The following is a 17348-nucleotide window of genomic DNA, read 5'->3' on the forward strand; positions in this document are numbered from 1 at the left end:
GTTCCTAGGCTGTCATTAAAATTAAGAATTAGTTCTTAACTAACTTGCCTAGTTAAAGAAAGGTAAAACATTTTTTTTAAAAGCTGTGGTGTAAAAAAGGGGGGTGGGCAATGCAAATAGTCTGGGTAGCCATTTGATTAGGTGTTCAGGAGTCTTATGGCTTGGTGGTAAAAGCTGTTTAGACGCCCCTTGGACCTAGACTTGAAGCTCTGTTGACCGCTTGCCGTGCGGTAGCAGAGAGAAAAGTCTATGACTAGGGTGGCTGGAGTCTTTGACAACATTTTTTTGACAATCACAGCCCCCTATTCCTGAGAAGCAGCTTATAAGGAGAATATGATTGTGGTCTGAGGTAGAGGAGGGGCCAGTGAGGGTACGCATCACTTACTGTGGTGGGAGTGACAGGAAGGAGCAGCTCAGTGTAGAGTGAGACCTGCTGAGGTGAACATCATTGCATCTCTCATTGACTAACACTGGGGGATGAAATGTCCATTATGCTCTCTCTCTCTCTCTCTCTCTCTCTCTCTCTCTCTCTCTCTCTCTCTCTCTCTCTCTCTCTCTCTCTCTCTCTCTCTCTCTCTCTCTCTCTCTCTCTCTCTCTCTCTCAGCATGTCTTGCCAGATTATCAGTCCACCTGCCGAGTAATCACAACTCTTCTGTTCATCTGGACAGTAAACACCAGACCCCTGCCGCTCAGTTAGATATGCAAAGTATGTCAAGAATATAAACCACAGGATAAAAACATTGCCTAAACCCTAAACTGTGCTGGGTTTCTTAAACTGTGGGTCCTGAGTTTTGAGAAAACATAACTCAGTACTCATCTATAATCATCTATAATCCCAGGCAATTTCTTCAAAGTTCTGTTCGTTGGAGGGAGGGCAGCCAATTTCTCAATTGGGTCTCGAGTTGAAAATGTTTAAGAAACCTACAGTAAAGCATTCAACAAGAGGACAAAGTGCAGATAAAATTGAGTGTCATCTCAATAGTTTTGTCAACTCGTCCTTCATGAAAAAAGAGAAAGTATTGGTACCAAACACATGTTTGAACCCCCCCACCCCATATTATTCAATGCTATTGCGGTTACAACTAATATTAGATTTTATTGGTGCAGCTTTTATGCAGTGGTGGGTAAATGTACATGATGGGTTACTTTAACCATTGGGCTGGGTTTGGGTCGGTACTATTAGCAGCACTAAAGATCATTCACAGTATCATTTCCAAACATCAAAAGAGAAAGAATTAAAGTTAATGTTTCATTTCTCTCAATAAAGAAGCAGCCCTATCAAGCAAATGTTTGATTTCCTTGATCCAGTTACTCTGACCTGCTTTATAATGTCTTAAAAAGTAATTATAAGGAAGCTCAAATTATGGTAAGCCAGAGGACACACTTCTAAGATTGTAGTCGGCCAATAAAATCTTTTGTTTCAGTGTTCCCTCCTACTGCATGGAAGGTACATGTAAAGTGCCATCATATATACGGTACATATAAAGTGCCCCACTGTCAGACACACACACGAGACAGTGCAGAAGGGACTAATGTTACAATGATGAATAGAGAAGTATTTATATTTTACATCAACTTGTGGAAGTGGAAGACATTTTAATTACATTTATTTTTCAATTATTTGTAGCATGTAGTTAGAATATGAATAAGTTAAGTGGACGTTCTCTCTGTAATGCTAGTCATGGTTTATCCATGTCTTTATCTTTGATCCATTTTGTTTATAAGCTTTGACAGTTTGTGCTTTCACCAAACCAAACGTAATCCAACCAACACCTGTGATGGTTGCTGAGCTGGGAGGCTCTGTGACTCTCACTTGCTTTTGTCCTAATGTGTCGGTGACCAGGTTTGATTGGTTCAAGCAGAGTTTTGGACAGGAACCCCTCCTCATGGCATCATCTCTTTATGTTGGCAAAGATAGTTATTATTCCAACAACTTTATCAAGGACTTTACTGAGACCGAACGTTTGGGTATGAGGAGAGGAGAATACAGCTGTAACTTGACCATATCCAAGACAGAGCCAGGGGACTCAGCTACATACTATTGTTCCACTGCAGACATCTATGAGCAAACATTTGGAGACGGAACTGTTTTATTTGTCAAAGGTAACTAAACATTTGCTTCTTCATTTAAAAAACTGTATGGCCCTGTATATTGGTATGTTTCTGCAACTACTTCATCAAATGCTAGCGATAAATACATGGCTGGTTTTTCACCCACTTAGTCTTACATTAGTTACTCACCTTCTTCAGACTCAGAGTCCAACAGCATATCTGTGCTCCAGCAGCCTGTGTCTGAGTCAGTCCAGCCAGGAGACTCTGTGACTCTGAACTGTACAATACACACTGAGACAGTGTCTATCGGTTCAGACATGGCTCAGGAGAATCCTGCTCATGAATCATTTACACACATGGAGACAGGAGTGATCAGTGTGAGAAGAGCTCTGAGGCTGCGTCTCCTACACAGAGCTGTGTCTACAACCTCCCCAAGAGGAACCTCACACCCGCTGGGACTTACTACTGTGCTGTGGGGAGATACTGTTTGGAGATGGGACCAAGCTGGACATTGACCGTAAGTGATACTTCTGACCTCTATATAATCAAAGTTCATTAGATTGCAGACAAGGTATCGTTCATATATTTTTTTAATTATTCAGATATCTCTGTTTTTATATCATTCAGGTATCTTTGTTTTTCTATATCATTCAGATATCTTTGTTTTTCCTATATCATTCAGATTTCTTTGTATATGAGAGAATAAAATATGACTCAGATCAGGCCTAGTCTTGTTGGTGTCTCTAACATTGTCATAGCTTTATCCCTCAGTGTCTCAGTGTCTCCATCCCTATTTGATATTTCACAGATGGTTGTAAGGAGGACCATCTTCTGTTCATGTATTGCCTTGGCGTAGCGTTGGGTCTGTGTGTCCTCCTCATCATTGTCCTTACTTGTGTTTTGTACAAGATGAGCAAGTGCATAGGTAAGCGACAATATTGTGCAAGATCCAGTATGCTTATCAATTGTTTGTACAGTTACATTAGTTGACATGTTTTGGTCAAAACTGGTCAAAAAAGCTCTTCAATGTATGATGAATATGATTATATTGATTAATGTGTTTGATTAAAAGGAACCCACCTTCAGCCAAGTACTCCTGCAGTCCCCAGTCATTATAATCAGCTAACCTGATCTAACACTTGTTTAGTTGTTGCTGAATCAATGTATTTTTTCCTTCAATCAAAATATGAAAATATTAATTTTATTAGAGGATTGTTTCACTATACCGCAATATTTAGTATAATACCAAATATTTAGATTTACATTTTTCTTATTCCTCTCAGGAACAAGAGCCTGTTACACTTCATTACGCCGCTCTGAACGTCGTCCTCAAGAAACCAAAGTCCGGGAGACAGAGGAGCGCCATGGAGACAGACACTGTGTACTCTGGTGTGAGGCACAAAAACATGGACAGAAATGTACACTTTTACTCTTTATTAATTTGCATTGATTCTGTGTTTTCTACACTGCATGTTTGACTGTGGCTTTTTCATTGTAAGTTACAATTACTTCCATTGATACTGTTGTTCCATTTTGATCAAATAAAACATTCAACTACTTTCATAGAGAGGAATTGTTTGATTAGCATTCATATTTTTGTCATTATATTTCTACAACACTTTCACCCACAGATTCAGTGTGCAACAACCATATCAAGCCTATGCTCAATGTAAAACATAAGGTTGGTTGCACGATAACTGTAAATATCTATTTCTGGTGTTTGAACCTCTCAAACTGTCTTCTTTTAGCTGTATCCTGTATCACAGATCTCTGTGGTGTTCTGACTGCCCTGAATAGATTATCCACTCACGTGAACTCAACTCTAACCCCCAGCAATGACCGTCAGTCCTCACCACACTCTCTTTTCACACACCCTCAAAACCACCAACATCCATGTCACTTAGAGCCCAACTCTCTCTCTCCATAACAAAAGACTGAACTAAAAATAAACTTCTTAGCTGAATATACTTTGAACAGAATTGATGTGGTTGAGAGACTGATAATAAACATGACCATGTTCACTTTGTAATGAAGCAGTTTTCACAAACTGTTGACAACATGTGAATATGTATAAGTGCACCTTGCAGGACTCCAATCCATTCATTTTTCAACAGGAAGCAGCAGTGAACGTGGAAGTCTCCATAACTGCCTCAACAGTAGAGTTGGCAGCAACTTGTAGCTATGAAGAATCTATAACAAGGTAATATAGTTATTACATGCTTATTACACATCTATAACCTGGTCAAAATCATTTCCAGCATCTTTAAATAGCAGCCACCAAACAGGCCAGGCAGTCGTCATCACAAAATCATTACTACTAACCTCAACATAGTTATAATAAAGTGTAGCTTAGTAACAAGGAGCAACAATCACTCAAAATGAAACAGGCAGTAGAGAACTGTATGATGAAGACTCATTTGTTTGACTGTGTAGATTTGTAATTGAGTTCCAGGGAGTCCTTGCATAAGTAAGGCATACAACCTATTGTTTTCAAGTCCTCTGAAATGTCTTGACCTTGTTTTAGACGTGTTGATAGCATGACACACACATCCCCCCCACACAGCTAACAAGTTCACAAGTACTTGAGGTCTACTCTAAGTACGAGGCTATATCTATTCTTTGGTCAGGCCTGTTGGCCTTGTACACACAGGACCCTCCTACCTGCTCTCTGTGTCTCTGTGGTTTTCAGCAGGATGTCTATTCTGGTGTCAGTCAGTTGTTTTCACATTTGTTATTGTTGTTCATGTTTCTACTGACAGCTTGCAGTCACATCAAACCAGTTCTTTATAAACTTACTTGGATATATATAGTTATCTGAAATCAGTTTCAAACCACAAAGAACTGCTAATGAACTCTCCAAGTTAAGCATCTCATGTCACAATACGGAACCATCTATACTATATATATATCTGCTCAGGGTGAGGGGCTATTTTAAGATGATGTCATGGGAGAACTAGTACGTTCTCAATCAGACAAGTGTTCCAGGACAACTGCAGGGTTCTCTGTAAGGACACCAATAGAGGAGGATCCTCCTTCTGATAGATTGGCTCCTATGAGAACCACACTAACCAGACAGTGATACAGAGTGGATAAAGTGTGTCATGTGTATTGGTTATATTAGGCTGGGGTGTCCAATCAGTGATGCACTCACAGGTGTTACACTAAAGTTAATTCATGTTCTGTAAATGATAGGGAATGAGACTAACATACAATTGACTTGTTTCATGCTGTAGGTGTTTATCCCATATACGTACACTTCCAATGCTCTACTCCTGTTCACACTTACATTTTAGTAATTTCGAAGACACTCTTATTCAGAGCAACTTACCAGAGCAAGTAGGATTAATTGCAAAAAAAATAAGTAAGTTATAGAACTTTAACAAGGACTTCACTGGGACTAAATGTCTGAGTGTGGAGAGAGGAGTTGACAGCGTTAACCTGACCATCTCTAAGACACAGTTAGGGGACTCAGCTACATGCTAATGTGCTGCTATTGAAGTGGGCCAAGTCACATTTGGACAAGGAGCAGATTTGATTGTCCAAGGTAAACTAACTCAAGTAAGTCTTTGTTTTGGATTTTCATTTTGCATTCATGAAATTCTAAATATACAATAGAAATTGTTCATTAAAAAAATATAGCAGGACAAACAGTTTACACACCATGATCTTACTCTGTCACTCTTTTCAGAATTAGAGTCCAAGAGCATGTCTGTTGCACAGCAGCCTGTGTCTGAGTCAGCCAGGAGACTCTGAACTGAACAATACACACTGAGACCTGTGCAGGAGAACACAGTGTCTATTGATTAAGACATGGCTCAGGAGAATCCCATCAAGGAATCATTAACACTCATGGAAACAGGAGTGATCAGTGTGAGAAGAACTATGAGGCTGGGTCTTCTACACAGAGCTGTGTCTACAATCTGCCCAAGTGGAACCACAGCCTTTCTGATACTGGGACTACTGTGCTGTGGCCTCGTGGGGAGATACTGTTTGGGAACGGGATCAAGCTGGATGTTGAGTGTGGTCACTCTGATGATCCACAGATGAGAATCCTGGTCCTTCTCTCTGTCATAATAACTGGAGTTCTCCTCCACTGTCTGACCATCTTCATCATCATCTACACCACCAGGAAATACATCAATCTAAGACAAATGACGATGGACTTTTTGCAGTAAATGTTGGAAATATCATCAACTTGTATTGAAAATTAGTATTTGTTGAGATTGCTGAGTTGTTTTGCATTCTAAAAATAAATGGCCAGCGACCTTGTTTAAAAAGTTGTGTCAGTTGATGAAATTGTACTTTTGAAATCCATGTATAAGTTGCTTCTTATAGCATTAATAAATATCCATTTAAACAACTGATACTGACTGAAATAGACTTGTTCCTTCCCCTTGTGTTCTGTACATACAGTATGTCTGTATGAATGTGTGCAGAGGGCTTCTGCAGACCCAACCTACTGATAAATGCTAAACCCACCCATGCATGCACCCACACAGCGAGATGTTCACAGGTACCTGCACACTGCGGTGCTGTGAGCACAAAACAAGGCCATCTCTACGCTTTGGACAGGCCTGCTGGCCTTTTACACACTCTGTGCCTCTATGTGGTTTTCAGCAGGATGTCTATGTGGTGTCACTCTGTTTTCTCTCATTCTTTCAATGTTGTTCACAACCATGACAATAAGCAACATAGTCCACTTATATACTGTATGTCATGTAGCCTATATCTTGTCACTTACAAGGTCATAGGTTAAATTAATTCAAACTACAATCATTTGTTTACTGAGTTATGTTTTGTTTGTTAATGTATACTAGGCTACAGTGAAGAGGCCTACCCATGAGGTACACCCCTACTAAACGCTCAACTAGTAGCCTACACTTGAGTTAGTACCTGAATGACAGGGATAAGACTGACTTTCATTCTGTAGGTGTTTCCTCCACATACCCTCACAGTAATGCTCCACCCCTGTACACCCTTCATGTCAGGACATGTTCTTTGTATAACAGTCCCCCTATAGGTCATCAGGAGTACTGCCTGTAACTGTTGCATGGGGAGGGGCTAAATCTATCTTAGGCACACAACTGAGTTTAATAACAAGAGGATACAGGTTTATGTATGTGTAATGTATGCTTGAAAATGTACTGCATACTTACCAGATAATAATATACTTTTAACCCCATTAAATTAAAGATGTACATATATTCTCTTTACACACTGCCTCATTGTTGGACATCTTTGATTCAGCTGGTGCCCACATAGCAACGCTATACATTTCCCCCAAAAAATAATTATTCTAGGCACCACAAACTGTCTACCACAAACCTGTACTGGGGTACAGGTTTGTCGAGCTAATTGAGGTAATATGTACATAGGGGTAAAGTGATAATTCCTAGATAATAGATTATAAATAGCGTGTAGCAGCAGCGTAAAAAAAAGGTGTGTGGGGGGGGGGGGGGGGGGGGGGGGGGTTGGGGTCAATGCAAATAGTACATGTAGCCATTTGATTAGCTGTTCAGTAGTCTTAAGGCTGGGGGTAGTAGCTGTTAAGAAACCTTTTTGTCCTAGACTTGGTGCTCCGGTACCACTTGCCATGCGGTAGCATAGAGAACAGACTATGACTAGGGTGGCTGGAGTCTTTGACAATTTTTAGAGCCTTCCTCTGACTCCGCCTGGTATAGAGGTCCTGGATGGCAGGAAGCTTAGCCCTTGTGATGTAATGGGCCGTACGTACCGTCTGTAGCACCTTACAGTCGGAGGCCGAGCAGCTTCCATACCAGGCAGTGATGCTCTCGATGGTGCAGCTTGAGACATTTTTGAGGATCTCAGGACCCATGCAAAAACCTTTCAGTCTCCTGAGGGGAATTAGGCGTTGTCGTACCCTGTTCACCATTGTATTGGTGTGTTTGGACCATGATAGTTTGTTGTTGGTGTGGACACCAAAAAACTTGACGCTCTCAACCTGCTCCACTACAGCTCCATCAATGAGAATGGGGGCATGCTTGGTGCTCCTTTTCCGGTAGTCCACGATCATCTCCTTTGTCTTGATCCCATTGAGGGAGAGTTTGTTGTCCTGGCACTGCTCTTCCAAGACCCTGACCTCCTCCCTATAGCGTGTCTCATTGTTGTCTATAAACAGGACTACCACCGTTGTGTCTTTTGAAAACGAAATAATGGTGTTGGAGTCGTGCTTGGCCATTCAGTCATAGGTTAACAGGGAGTACCGGAGGGGACTAAGCACGCACCCCTGAGTGGCCCCCATGTTGAGGATCAGCGTGGCATATGTGTTGTTGCCTACCATTACCACCTGGGAGCAGCCTGTCAGGAAGTCCAGGATCCAGTTGCAGTGAGAGGTGTTTAGTCCCAGGGTCCTCAGCTTAGTGATGAGGTTTGAGGGCACTTTGATTTTGAACACTGAACTTTAGTCAACGAGCAACATTCTCGCGTAGGTCTTCCTTTTGTCCAGGTGAGAAAGGGCAGTGTTGAGTGCAATAGAGATTGCATCCTCTGTGGATCTATTGGGGCAGTATGCAAATTGGAATGGGTCTAGGGTTTCTGGAATGATGGTGTTGATGTGAGCCATGACCATCCTTGAAAAGCACTTCATGGCTACAGATGTGAGTTCTACAGGTCGGTAGTAATTTAGGCAGATTACCTTGTTGTTCTAGGGCACAGGGACTATGGTATTCTGCTTGAAACATGTTGGTATTACAGGGACAGGTTGAAAATGTCTTTAAAGAAAGATCAATAACTCAAATTATAATGTTAAACCGTTTTTTCTCTTCTCATGCCACTAACACTAACACGCCCTCAAACAAACAGCAACCTATTTACAGTTACTCTGCTGTCTGTGATGAACACAATATGAGGATGTATCTACACTTTGTTATGGCCTGCTGCCAATGTATTGTACACAGGACCCTCTGCTCTCTCTCTCTCTCTCTCTCTCTCTCTCTCTCTGTTTCTGTTTCTGTGGTTTTCAGCCGGATGTCTCAGAACTCTTAGCTATCTCATACTCTAGGCTATACTACTTGCTCTTCAAGTTGACCATTTTAACAACAGTAAACCAACTCTTTTGATGAGGCAGCTAACCTAAACATAGTCGACTGAAATCTGTGAAAAAACACAATGAGCTATTTATTAGGTCATTTCAGCTAGAGCTGTAGTTCTTAGTCAATCACAACACAGTTTTAACAGTGAAGTATTATCATCACCTATAGGCCTAGAGGTATCGGCCTCCTCAATAACAAAATCATGGGAAGGGATTCTATCCAGCCAATACAATTGAGTATAAGTCCTGAATTATGTTTTTTCAATAGATGTTTTTTTAGTGAGGTGAAGTGACTGTGTGGTGATAGAAGCCCTAGTGGATGACAGTGTCATTGCATGCATGTCCCCAACACGTTCACAACTGAGTCTCTTGACGTAGACAACAGTATCTGTAGTGATAAAGAATAAGGGATGTCAAACTTGAATGATTATTACTAAATTTGTACTAAATCTATACTCTGTGACTCTGTACAATGTGAAGAAGATTGTCGTAACGGAATAAGGTGTCAACAAAAATTATGGGTCCAGTTCGACAAATCACCTGCAGCTCCATTGTTGAAGTGTTGTCTACTTAGGTGGACTTTTTCCACTCAAGACAAGTTGTGAGGAGGATGACAACTTCAATGAGGATCACACTGTGTCTGATATTTCCACTTCTTGTAGAGATGGGTAAGTCCAACTTTTATATTTCTCTGCTTATGAGATGTGCGCCCTTAATTTGGATGTCAGTCCAGCCAGGAGAGTCTGTGACTCTGAACTGTACAATACACACTGAGACCTGTGTAGGAGAACACAGTGTCTATTGGTTCAGACATGTCTCAGTAGAATCCTGTTCAGGAATCATTTACTCCCATGGAGACAGGAGTGATCAGTGTGAGAAGAGCTCTGAGGCTGGGTCTCCTACACAGAGCTGTGTCTACAACCTCCCCAAGAGGAACCTCAGCCTCTCTGATGCTGGTACTTACTACTGTGCTGTGCCTCATGTGGGGTGATACTGTCTGGGAATGTGACCAAGCTGAACATTCAAGGTAAATCCCATTTAATCTGTAAATATCCCCAACAATACAGTATATTCATGGAATCAGCCTACCTCCAAATGATCTCATTATCTTGTCTCAACAAGCTATACAATATCACCATCAGCTTTTGATTCTATATTTTACTGTTTGATGATCTTCCTAAGCGCTCATGAATACAATAGGAATTCACTGATACCCTTTCCACAGTTCCAGAGCATCATCCTCCATTTGATCTGAGTCCTACTGTTCTGGCCTTGGTCGTCTCCAACATCATTCTGGGGATAGTGACCCTTCTACTTGTCTGGGCTCTGTGCAAGACTCAGAACAGAGATAGCAGAGGTATTACTTTATATCTAATGTATCCAATGTATGTGATGTTACAACTGATGTGTCTGATGTTACATGCATCTCAATGCAATGTACATTCTGTAAATATCCATTAAATGCCCAACATATCAGCATTGTTAATTAACTACATGAGGTTAAAAATAGATAGATTGTCATAAAAAATCATAGCTGGCCTTCCTCTATTTCAATCTCTATGAAGGGAGGACTGATGTCCCAACGTCTCAGGGAAATCAGTTAAACTTGTCAACATTTATAAATATATAATATTTGTAGTTTTTACAAGAAACTGCCTTACAGCTAGTGTTCAGCTTATTTGTGCATTTTTTGTTATTAAGCTTTCTTGTAAGTAATAGGTCACTGTGATAGATGTAGCCTACTTATCTTTGTGATTGTTCATTTTTCTGTGGAACTTCTGCCTGTCTCTGTTCCACTGACTGTCAGGTCATCGTAGTGGGTGTACAGTCTGAACAGTCATGTCTTTTGTAGTGTTTTCTTGCACAGGAGAATTGAATCACTATATAGTTGTCACGCCCTGACCTGAGTATTCTTTGTTTTCTTTATATATTTTGGTTAGGTCAGGGTGTGACGAAGGTGGTATGTGTGTTTTTGTCTCATCTAGGGTGTTTGTACTGTCTAGGGCACATATGTCAGAGTCAAGGCCCGCGGGCCACATCCGGCCCGCAAGAAGGTTTTTTACGGCCCCTGGGATGATCTTGATTTATTATTAGAACCGGCCCGCAGCAAGCCGGCAGCCCGCAGATCTTTTACACGCACCAATACTACATTTCCCACAATGCAAAGGTGACGCACCGAGCAGTAGGCTGCTTCATTTCAATATTTATTGGCACAGCAGTCGTCAGCATCACAGTAAAATTAACTTTCAGATACCCATCAAAAATGGCAAAACGGAAGGTGGATACTGAGAACCGGGGGTTTCAAACAAGGTGGGAGTCGGAGTATATGTTCACGAAGGTAGCTGGAAAACCTGTGTGTCTTCTGTGTGGAGAAAGTGTGGCGGTACTGAAAGAGTATAATCTGAGACGACATTATGAAACGAAACACGCGGACAAAAACAAGAATATGGACATGGAACAAAGGCTACAAAAGGCAGAGGAATTAAAACGAGGCCTCAAATCTCGACAGGCTCTGTTCAAAAAAGCCAAATCACAAGGCCAGGCTGCTGTCAAGGCCAGTTTTATTTTGGCAGAAGAGATCGCTAAATCAGCCCGGCCATTTACGGAGGGGGATTTCATCAAAAACTGCATGATTAAAGTTTGTGACGAAGTTTGCCCAGAAAAAAGGCAACTCTTTTTAAATGTGAGTCTGAGCAGAAACACCATTGCCGAGAGAGTAGACCAGTTGTCCATCAATCTAAAAGAGCAGCTTGTGAAAAAGGGAAAAGATTTTATTGCATATTCCTTGGCTGTGGATGAGAGCACCGACATTTCTGACATTGCCCAGTTGTCAATTTTCATCCGCGGAGTGGACTCCAACCTAAGCGTGACAGAGGAGTTTTTGGCTTTACGTCCTATGCATGGCACAACTACGGGGCATGATTTGTATGAAGAGGTGTCAAGATGTGTAAATGAGATGGAGCTGCCTTGGGAAAAACTCGTGGGTTTGACAACCGACGGAGCACCTGCGATGTGTGGACACAGGAGCGGACTGGTGGCGAAGATACGGGAAAAGATGCAAGAGGAAAACGCGACAGGTGAGCTGACAGCTTATCATTGTATCATACACCAGGAAGCGTTGTGCGGTAAAGCCTTGAAAATGGAGCATGTAATGAGCATCATCACGCGCACAGTTAACTTTATCAGAGCCAAAGGTTTGAATCACCGCCAGTTCAAGGCATTTCTGACGGAGTTAGAAACGGAGCATGGTGATTTGCCTTATCACACAGAGGTGCGATGGCTAAGCCAGGGAAAGGTGCTTCAAAGATGTTTCGAGCTTCGTGAGGAGATTTGTCTGTTCTTGGACAGCAAAGGGAAAGACACAACACAACTCCGAGACGAAATGTTTCTGTGTGAAATGGCTTTTCTGTGTGACATTACGAGTCATCTGAATGCAATAAACTTGCAGCTGCAGGGTCGGGATCGTGTCATCTCTGATATGTACAGTACAGTGAAGGCATTTAAAACCAAACTGACTCTGTGGGAGACGCAGATGCGGAAAGAAAAGCTGCCAGACCATGAAAGAGAAGCTCTCTACCAGTGCGTTCCCGAGCACACAGTTGGCTGATAAAATAGGTATGCTTGCCGCTGACTTTCGACGCCGATTTGCTGACTTTGAAGCACAAAAAAGCAGGTTGGAACTGCTCGGTAACCCATTTGCTGTTGACGTGGAAAGCTCACCACCAAACCTCCAAATGGAGTTGATTGACCTCCAATGCAATGATGCACTGAGGGCAAAATATGCGGCAGTGGGTGCTGCGGAGTTCGCCCGTTTCCTCCCCGGCACAATGCCCCAGCTGCGCATCCAGGCTGCTCAAACGTTGTCTATGTTTGGCAGCACATACCTGTGTGAACAACTGTTTTCTTTGATGAACCTGAACAAAACATCACACAGAAGTCGACTTACTGCTGAACACCTCCACTCAATTCTGAGGATTTCTTCAGCTCAGAGCCTTACCCCGAACATTGATGAACTTGTGGAAAAGATGGGACACCACCAAGTATCACCCTCAACCTCAAACAAGTGAACATTACTGTGCAATCACATATTTAGAGTTTTTACTCAGTTCAAGTTTAAAAGTTAAAATTTAATATTTGTTTTCACTGCATGTTACTTCTCCTTAAACAAAGTGTTGTTTTTGATTAATAGATTTTTGCACTTTATTTTTTTGTATTTCAATCCAATTATATTTTAAAAATATTTCAGTTGAGTGGATGATAGAAAATTGCTATTATTGTTTTTTCTTTGAAGTAAATTTAGCCCACTTTTGCTAAAATAGAAAATATAGTCTACTGATGGTGCCTTGAATACCGGTTTCTTTCATTTAATGTTCATGTTATGGGGATATTTATATAAAGGAAATTTGTCTTTTGTGTCTGTTGAAAATTAAAGATTACTGACAGAGCCATAAGAAAATATTGCTTTATTTATCTGATCATATTGTAATATATTTGTTAGGTTTTCAGTAGGTTCAATTAGGTTCACTAGACTATATGCGTCATTTAAAAATTTTTCAATGAACATTCGAACAGTCCGGCCCTCGTCTTGTAGCTGATTTTTTTATTTGGCCCTCCGTCCATTTGACTTTGACACCCCTGGTCTAGGGGTTTTGTAGATTCATGGGGTTGTTTCCATCTAGGTGTTTATGCAGGTCTATGGTTGCCTAGATTGGTTCTCAATTAGAGGCAGGTGTTTATCGTTGTCTCTGATTGGGAACCATATTTAGGCAGCCATCTGCTTTGGGTATTTTGTGGGTTATTGTCTATGTTATGTTGCACGTTAGCACATTGTTTATATAGCGGTCACGGTTGTCTTATTTGTTTTTTTTTGTTTAAGTGTTCTTCATTAAATAAAGAAGAATGTATTCTAACCACGCTGTGCTTTGGTCTACTCCATACGACAATCGTGACAATAGTAGATCATGCTGTCATCATAATGTATTTTCACCCCCAAGAAGAAGTCTTCCTCTAGAACAGCGAGAGAGAAGACCAGCAGAGAGGATGCAGTGTACTCTGATGTCAGATACCTTCAGCAGCAGTGAAATATATCACCACTGTCACAAAGACTACAAGAAGAACCATTTTACTATTTGTAGCATAATAAAACTGCTTTTAGTAACAAACTGTTGTTTTAACACTGTTTTGCGGGTACTATTTAATGAAGCTGCCAGTTGAGGACTTGTGAGGCATCTGTTTCTCAAACTAGACACTCTAATGTACTTGTCCTCTTGCTCAGTTGTGCACCAGGGCCTCCCACTCCTCTTTCTCTTCTGGTTAGAGCCAGTTTACGCTGTTGTGTGACGGGAGTAGTACACAGCGTTGTACAAGATCTTCAGTTTCTTGGCAATTTCTCGATTGGAATAGCTCAATTTCTCAGAACAAGAATAGACTGAGGAGTTTCAGAAGAAAGGTCTTTGTTTCTGGCCATTTTGAGGCTGTAATCGGACCCACAAATGCTGATGCTCCAGATACTCAACTAGTCTAAAGAAGGTTTTATTGCTTCTTTAATCAGAACTACAATTTTCAGCTGTGCTAACATAATTGCAAACGGGATCAATTAACATTTTAAATGATAAACTTATATTAGCTCACACAATGTGACATTGGAACACAGGAGTGATGGTTGCTGATAATGGGCCTATGTAGATATTCCATAAAAAAATCAGCTGTTTCGAGCTACAATAGTAATTTACAACATTAACAATGTCTACACTGTTTTTCAGATAAATGTAATGTTATTTATTGAAAAAAAAAATTCGAAGTGACCCTAAACCTTTGAATGGTAGTGTACATAATAGTAGCCTTCAACATATATTGTAGTGTAATTCAATTTCACATATTTAATTGTTCTTTTGGTTCAACCATAATGCATAATAAGCATCATCAACAGGGGGAATATATTGGGTGTGCGCGGAATAGCTCTAGAAAGAATATATCAATTTATAAGACTTTTTCATAAAAATAGGCTTTCCCACATGAACAGGTGATGAGATGATACCCCGAACAGGGTTTTTCGACCTGTATGTGGGTGTCTGAAGAAGGATGTTTTTATTGTGATATTGCACTGTGCGCAAGAGACACATTTATAGTTCCCATTTGGAATGTGTGTCAAGAATGTCTGAGTCGGCTCAGGGTGCATGTCTGATCTCATGAAGCTATCTCCAATATTGCGACCATGGACTTGTACCCATGTACCAACTTACTATGAAAAAGTGTCCTTCCAGGGAGATTTCGCAAATACATCTTGTCTTGAGCTGCAAAGGATGACTTGAGTTTTATTTTGCCCATACTGATGTTGGTTCGTATCATTGTGGAATATTCTGGTATAATGAATAGAGATGGTGCATATGCCATGAAGGTCAGTGAAGAAACTGAAAGTTTAGTAGCAAACTATGTTTCCAATTTTAATTTCAGTTTATTTTCCATCAGAATGTCGAAATGTTATGTGGTTCTCTTTACCCAATTGTCACGTTCTGACCTTAGTTCCTTTGTAATGTCTTTGTTTTAGTTTGGTGAGGGCGTGAGTTGGGGTGGGTAGTCTGTTCTTTTTTCTGAGCTGCCAGAGTCGCCCGTCTGTTCTGAGCTGCCGGAGTCGCCCGTCTGTCCTGAGCTGCCGGAGTCGCCCGTCTGTCCTGAGCTGCCGGAGTCGCCCGTCTGTCCTGAGCTGCCGGATCCGCCCGCCTGTCCTGAGCTGCCGGAGCCGCCTTTCACTCCGGTGCTGCCGGAATTGTCCTTCACTGCCGGAATCTCCCGTCCATTCGGGGCCCTCTGCTAGGGTCCCCAGTCCGAGGTCGGCGGCGAGGGTCGCCGCTCTAAAGGCGCCATGGAGGCGGGTAAAGAAGCGGGCAAAGACTATGGTGGAGTGGGGTCCACGTCCCGCGCCAGAGCCGCCAACGCGGACATACGCCCACCCAGACCCTCCCCTATAGGTTCAGGTTTTGCGGCCGGAGTCCGCACCTTTGGGGGGGGGGGGGGGGGGGGGGGGTACTGTCACGTTCTGACCTTAGGTCCTTTGTTATGTCTTTGTTGTAGTTTGGTCAGGGCGTGAGTTGGGGTGGGTAGTCTGTTCTTTTTTCTATGTTGTGGTTTTGTGTTTGACCTGGTATGGTTCTCAATCAGAGGCACGTGTCGTTCGTTGTCTCTGATTGAGAATCATACTTAGGTAGCCTTTTCCCACCTGTGTTTTTTCCAATCACCTGTGCCTTTTCCCACCGGTGATTATTTCCTGTTTAGTGTGTTTTTTATTCACCTTACGGGACTGTTTGTTTGTTGTTTTGTTCAGTGTTCAGTTATTTTATAAAAAATATGAACACTTACCACGCTCCGCTTTGGTCCTCACCTTCTTCCATCACAGACGATCGTTACACCAATGATAGATAGATACAAGGATGAATTATATATACAACGAGCTGTTTGTATGTGGATGCTATGAAAGTGAACTGTGTTTGCGTGTGATCATGGGTGTATTTATTGCACCGATTCTGTTGAAAAACATTCTAAAACTGAAGCAAACGGAACAAAATGGGGATAAACATACCTGAATTTGTCCAAAAAAAACTATTGTTTGCAACTGCTGGACTAAGGATTACACCCTTGATGAGCTAGATGCAGGAAACAGTGTGCAAGGTGGTATTGAATGTGTCACTGTCTGGCATCTTGATTACTCCAAATTCTCTCGACCATTGAACCTACGTTGTAAACTTTCATTCATAGGCTAGGTTGTAGCAACCTCATGATGGGTACAGGGAATATTTTAGAATCATGTAGTAGACAAAACATATTGATTTTACGTTGAGATGGGTGAATGGAATATGAATGACAGTCATCCAATATGCTGTTATAGAAATAAGGCCATGTTCATTAAAATAATTATCATCCTCCCTTATCTTAAACGGCACCGACCACCACGGGTGTATACTAGTCATTCTGTCTGTCAGATTAGAATGAGAGGCAGGGAGTTGGCTGTCTTACATGACTATAATGACGATCACTAGGCATGATTGGCTGTTCTGAGACCAGCAGAGAGAAGGAAGAGGACAGCCTACTGTATAATTAGTCCTGCTTCTAATTGTGAACTCTGAAGATAATAAAGTCCTGAATAATCAGATGAATAATTAACATTAACATGTTTCAGATTTTTACGCTATATCTACACTTATACAGTGGGGAGAACAAGTATATGATAACCTGCAAAATCGGCAGTGT

At 41.5% G+C, this 17348-nt stretch overlaps 1 pseudogene; it reads left to right on the forward strand.

Moving 5' to 3' along the window:
- Window positions 1-1441: 1441 nt before the first annotated feature.
- On the forward strand, window positions 1442-10937 carry LOC110500862 (uncharacterized; annotated as a pseudogene).
- Window positions 10938-17348: the final 6411 nt, after the last annotated feature.

The sequence above is a fragment of the Oncorhynchus mykiss genome, chromosome 21, assembly GCF_057628025.1.
Source record: "Oncorhynchus mykiss isolate SJ-2025 chromosome 21, ASM5762802v1, whole genome shotgun sequence".
Classification (NCBI taxonomy): domain Eukaryota; kingdom Metazoa; phylum Chordata; class Actinopteri; order Salmoniformes; family Salmonidae; genus Oncorhynchus; species Oncorhynchus mykiss.